This window comes from Mustela erminea, chromosome 7, assembly GCF_009829155.1.
Source record: "Mustela erminea isolate mMusErm1 chromosome 7, mMusErm1.Pri, whole genome shotgun sequence".
NCBI lineage: Eukaryota > Metazoa > Chordata > Mammalia > Carnivora > Mustelidae > Mustela > Mustela erminea.
The window spans coordinates 80,052,531-80,058,767 of NC_045620.1; the positions used below are offsets into that span (position 1 = coordinate 80,052,531).

Here is a 6,237-nt window from a genome sequence, read left to right on the forward strand (position 1 = left end):
AGGAACTGCAAACAAATATTTTAAAGACCCATGGCCTCCAGGACATTTGAATTTTGCAGTCTTCAGCTCTGGCTTCAGGACAGTGGGTGTGGGTGGGTAGGGGTTAGCACTGCTCCTCAGTAGGTGACCTCTACAGGGGAAATCAAATAAGCTGGCCAGGGGGTGAGGGGGGAGTGGTATTCAATGACATCCACAGACACAGCCATAATGCACCTTGAATACATCTTCACACTGTTTTTCAAATTGACCTTCTCATTTCAAGACATGCTCTTCCCTAAAAAGGAATATTTAGTTAGAACCACTTATGCTTCTCTTTGGACTTGGCCATCCAGAATTCTCATGAGGAGCATCAGAAATGCTTGCTTTCAGGAAATTCCTTTGAGAAGGCACAGCATAAAACGAAGGTACTGACTGGTTTACCAAGAGGTTTAAAATGGCTCAGTGTCCAGCAACTGAAATATATAAATACACAAAACAGCAGACAGCCCTCACACATTGAGAAACACATTGTATTAGCACTGTGTACTCTCTCTCTCTTTTTTTTTTTTTAAAGATTTTATTTATTTATTTGACAGAGATCACAAGTAGGCAGAGAGGCAGGCAGAGAGAAAGAGAGAGAGAGAGAGAGAGAGAGAGAGAGAGAGAGAGGAGGAAGTAGGCTCCCTGCTGAGCAGAGAGCCTGACGCGGGACTCGATCCCAGGACCCTGGAATCATGACCCGAGCCGAAGGCAGAGGCCTAAAGCCACTGAACCACCCAGGCGCCCCCTGTGTACTCTCTCTTAAGGCTTAGAGATGATTATGATAATGGGATATTACCTTACGTGTGGTGATACTTTACAGTATTTTTGCATGCACTTTCCTTTTCAATTAATTATACTTTGATCTCCTTTCACATTGATTTTGGCTTGTTTGCTCTTTAATATTTTTATTGTGTTTCTTCTAACTGATAAGAATGGAGTAGTGTAAACAACATCCCCATATGTTTGCACAATGCTGCCTTGTTATAATTAAGTGTGTTTTTCAAAGGTCTCTAAGCCAGCCATAAAAATTTGCTCAAAGCTAAGCTTGAAATGTTAGGGTCTGCTCCTGTGGGTGAACTCTTTCAAACACCATAAGAACCTGAATTTTGATCATTTGAAAACATAGACGCTGAAAACAAACCCTCAGAGAGGATTTCTGTCTCACAAAGCGATTTGGTCCACCTCCCACTATTATTTGTGCAAAGAATGGATGTGTTCAGAAGTTAATTTTGGTCCTTTTAAATGGCTGAACAGAAGCGTGTGAGGCAGAAATAGACCTTCTGATTCACCTTCAGTTTTAAAAGCGCTAATTTCTGCCTTCTGAGTGCCTTTAGAACAACTTGTCCCCATCTTTGGCATGAGAAAGCTGGTTTCCAGTAAGAGGGGAGGAGACACAGAGAGAGCCATCCCCCTCACCCTGCACACGTGCCACCCATCTAATGCTCTTTCTGAAGAAGGCAGAGAATTCTTTGCAAAATTGCCACAGGCAGGACAGAAGTGGAAGGACATCACTATTTCACAAGGCCTTCTGATGAACAGCCAGTGACTGTGTCTCCTCAAGGCAGGACTTTAACTTCCCTTTATGAGTCCTGTGGAAACAGAAGACTTAGTGGCCAGGACAACTCACCTCTCTCTACAGAAAGCCATTTGCTCTCTTGTCCCTCATTTCTTTACAAAATCAGCATTCATACAAAACAGAATTGCGAAGTTGGCCAGGAAAGGGAACAAAATTGCAATTCAATTGCTTTTTTTACGTTTTGTAAAATAATGGCAATAAATTAAATAATCATAATATTTAGCTGTGTAAACTGGCTTCTGCCACTTGCACAGTTACTTCTTTTCATGAGGAAGGTTGCTTTACATACCAATAGGTGTTTTTAAAAATTATCTCAATGTCTATTTAGACATGCTGCTCCAGGAAGGTCTTCTGGTTTTTTCAGTTGAAATTAATATTTGCTAATAAAAGAACTGTCAGGGCTTTGAAGTAAACATTCATTTATGTACCCAAAAGAACAGAACGTCACCAGTTTTCATCTGCGCACTGTCCCTCGGTCCCAGTCAGTCAGCAATCCACATAGCTGCCATGCTGGCCAGAGGTGGGCATCAAGCTCAAGATGACAGGGAGCTACCTCCTTGAAAAAAGGACACAGAATAGCGAATCAATTCCTTTTACCAGCCCTATATGCTCCTGGCAAAAATAAAGGCAGTGTGTGGGCTGGATTCTGCTTTTACTCATAAAGTTGAAGGTGTTGGCTATAAGAACGGCTGTCAAAAGGCGTTTGTACCATAACCCATGAGAATTCAGGGGAGGGGGAGACTCCAGAGGAAAAACTCAATCTCACACCTACTAAATTTTCATATCTATTTCAGGCATAAATGGATTCTAAAATTTTGTGGCTTGAAAAAAAAAAAGTTCAGTGAACACAGCAGAAACTGCTACACTGAGACATTTCAACCTGGAGAACTGGAAGCTGCGATGGATGGGGATCATGGAGCCTCCCTGGGCATGTTTATGGTCATAGTCCCAATCACGCATCACTGATGGCATTATCAGCCAGGAGCGGCACCCCAAAGGCACCCGGGCCCTAAATTCTCTTCTCAGGCCTTCTCTCCTGCCCCTGCCTTGCTTTCTCAGGAAGGCTCAGGCAATAATTAAAAAAAAAAATGAGATTTTTGTAATACTTTTCAAGGATTACCAAGTCAATTATGGAGAGGGAGAAAAATAAAGGGGAACTAGTTGAGCATCCCATGCTAGGGCACATTCAATTCAAACAGCTCCCAGGGAGTTAAAATTCTCTCTATATGGTGAACAGTGGGTGCCTACATGTCGCTGGCAAGCCCACAGCAGTTTAAGGTAATATTTCGGTCAGCAGGTGTAGACCCCAAATGAACAGTGGTTTAAGACCTGGATTGTGAGAGGCAGACATGTGCCAAAATTAGAAAAGCATTCTCCGGCTATTATTTAACATTCTACATATGTGAGATACAGAATGAAAGAATGAGAATTATCTTAAAATCCCTGCTAAAGCAGGGCCTGCTTTCTCAAGGCAATCTCAAGCTTTAGTAGTTCAGACAGATTCTCTAGCTGACAATTAATATTAATGGGTAGATTTCACAATGTGGCATTATCACACAGGAGATGGGTGGGCACACCATCTGGGTTTTGGCAGGTATTAGATGTAATCAAAGGGATTACGTGGCTCAGGGAGAAATAGAAAACCTTAGTTTGTTTAGTCTCTTGCCTCTTTTGTTTGGACGCAGCTCTAGGTGTGCTTAACTATTTTCCCCCTTGTCCTTTATTTGTGGTTGGGAACATCTCCAGGGGAAAAACAAAACAAAACAAAAAGGGATGGACAACCCACAAAGATAGTTTGGATATGGTATCACAGCCCATTTTTCCCTCTCATATAAATTCACCAAATATTTACTGAAAGCCTACTATGGGCAAGGAGCCCCACCAAGACACTTCCACCAGCTTTCCCTCTACAAGGATGTCAGTGTGCACAGGTCGATTTCTGGATACTTTAGAATAGGTTAAAGGGCACTCTGAATCTGCAAAGATAATACAAGACAATTTCTTGGCCCATCTTTACCCCTTCCCTCATTTACCTCCAACACACACACACACACACACACACACACACACACCCCAATGTTTTTAAAAGATCAAAAGGGAGAATCCACCTCAGATTGTAGAATCCACATCGTCGGATTGCTATTGGAAATGTTCAATAAACTAGATGAATAAACCAGACCTATTGAGCTGTACATGTTTATGCTCAATAAAAATAAATGGAAGTTGTTGATCGGTGTACACTCTTGGAGGAGACCGGTGATTAGGCAGTTTTGGGCTGCAGGTAACTTGTGAATTTTACATTTCACTACCTCCTTGAACATAAAAGGGACAATGATGAGTGAGAAGTCGGCTTGCAACCTCAGACATTCTGCCCACGAAGAAATACTTCTAATCCTCCAGTTTCCCGATCAGGAAGTGTCTTCCATCCCACGGATACACACTCTCCGAACCTGCAGTGATACTGTCTTACTGGTTTTTTTTTCATTATTTATCACATACCCAGGAAGAACAGCAGGAACAGAACCCCAGCCTCCACCAGCCAGTGATGCAGGCACAGGCCCTCCTCCGGGCCTGGTTACAAGCACACAGGACTAAAGAAGAGCCCAAATTCTGCTGAAGTTGTTTCTGAGTTTGATTAACTTGTCTCAGGAAGCCCAGCATGTGAGAGGTGTATGCTAAGTCACATGACAGTGATTATGAGCCCCAGTTTTCTCTAAATACAGATCAAGTTGGGCCAGTCCCACTTGGCAATAGCAGCAGGGTCTTTTAAAGATCCATTTCCTCTTTACCTTTTTTCCAATTCACCTTACCCAGCACAGAGCTCACCCCCTACTCATCTCCCCAAACAACCAGGATAAACTCGGCTAACACCCCTTTTTCTTTCTCCCAGTCCAGCTACTTCCAACGCATCTTCTCGGGCAACAGGCACGCGCTCCATCCTTTATGTGAATCTAAAATTTTGATCTTAACAGCGTAACTACGTATTCAACCGCCCAGACAAAGTTGAGCCCTTAAGGGTCCAAAGCGGGTAGCAGGGTCCAAAGGGCACGGCCATGTACCTACATGCATGGAAGCACATGCGGCTCCTCTAAGTTCATTAAAATTAAATACAATTAAAAATTTAGTTCTTCGGCCACACTTCAAGCACTCAGTAGTTAGTTACATGGGGCTCACGACTACCAAATACTGGACCATGAGGATACAGTACATTTCCATCATCGCAGAAAGTTCTACGGTATAGTGGGACTAAAGGCCAAGAGAGCAGAGAAGTTTTCCTGAACCCTGCAGATGAGAGCCCGGGATCCAGACCCAGGCGCTCACTAGTTTGCACTTAAATCTAAATGCTCTCTCCTTCTCTGCCTTTGTGACACCCAGTTCCTACCGCATTTCAAGAGGGGAGTCAGGGCCATGGTGAAAAGCCTCCACAGAGCGGAATTCTGGGGCAAATTCTTTGCTAAGGGGAGGACGGCAGGGAAGCTTCCCGGGCAGGCGTTTGGGTCCCACTCCGGCGCTGCCAGCTTCTCGCCCTTACCCTCAGCTCCAGCCCGGCCAGGCTCCGAGCGTGGGAGCCGGGTCGGGACTCGGGTGGATGCTTGCCCGCGCCGCCTGCGCCCGGCGTCCTCTCGCCTGTCCTTTAGCACAAGGGCGGGCAGCGCAGGACAAAGGCGCAGGCGGCAGCTGCCCGGATCGGCGCGCAGGGGCGGCCTCGGCCACCCGGAGCGCCCGCCGCCTCCGCGGCCCGGCGGGGGAGGCCCGGCGCCCGCCTTTGTCTGCGCCACCGCGGAGGGCCGGGTCCGCAGGAAGCGCGCGCCATCGTGCGGCCGGAGCCGGGCACTGCAGCCCCGGAGGCGAGGCGCGACCTTCGCGCGGCCAGAACCCTCAAGCTTGGCCGGAACCCTCGCGGGGCCGGCGGTGTCATCGCGACAGCGACCGCTTCCGCGGCTCGGGTGCGTTCCACGAGCTACGCTGTGCGTCAGGGAAACGCATCGCACTTCTCATAAAGGCGTCTGAGGTAAGGCCAACAGAAAAAGTAGAAGGTGGACATACTTGTCTCCGTAGAATGAGTAAAAAGAATCCAGTCAGATCAAGAACCCTTGTTAGTATGGTTGCTTGCGTCTGTGTGGAACAGCTCTGAGGCGTCGCAGAAGAAACTGGGTCGAGTACTTGCCCGGTGAGCTAAGACGGCCGCGGGTCTGGGAACCAATGTGAAAGGGTGGCTCCTGGTTCTTCCGACTCTTGTGCCAAAAGCACATCTTTCCTGTTCAAAAGGAAAGCGTCTGGTAACATAAAGATACGTTTAATACAATGTGTCTGTGGTATGCACCACGTGCGGAGGTGGCTGGAGCCAGAGATGAGGCAAATAGTTAAGCACACCAGCTTCCTGCGCTCCGGGGACCCAGAGTCTCCACAGACGACCGCACAAGTCACAGGAAGGGAGTTAGCCCGCATGTCCCACGGCCCTTGGTCAAGAGGAGGTTTTCCTGGGGTGAAGGACCCTGTTCAGCAGGTGAGGCTCTTGCAGTCTTACTTGGTGAGGATGCAGAATGTATCCGTTGTCTTCACTTGGTGGACCAAACGCCTCTCACATGGCTTTTGCCTCAGAAATTGCTCACTGGGGAAGATAAGCAGAAAAGGAGCAT

General features: G+C 46.8%; 1 long non-coding RNA gene across 1 annotated transcript; it reads right to left on the reverse strand.

The window, feature by feature from the left end:
* Window positions 1-772: 772 nt before the first annotated feature.
* LOC116595623 lies at window positions 773-5,275 on the reverse strand. The gene is made up of 3 exons (XR_004287778.1): window positions 5,130-5,275; window positions 2,046-2,153; window positions 773-1,610 (listed from the first exon to the last, which is right to left on the reverse strand). It is a non-coding gene; the product is annotated as an uncharacterized LOC116595623 (long non-coding RNA).
* Between the last annotated feature and the right edge of the window lie 962 nt (window positions 5,276-6,237).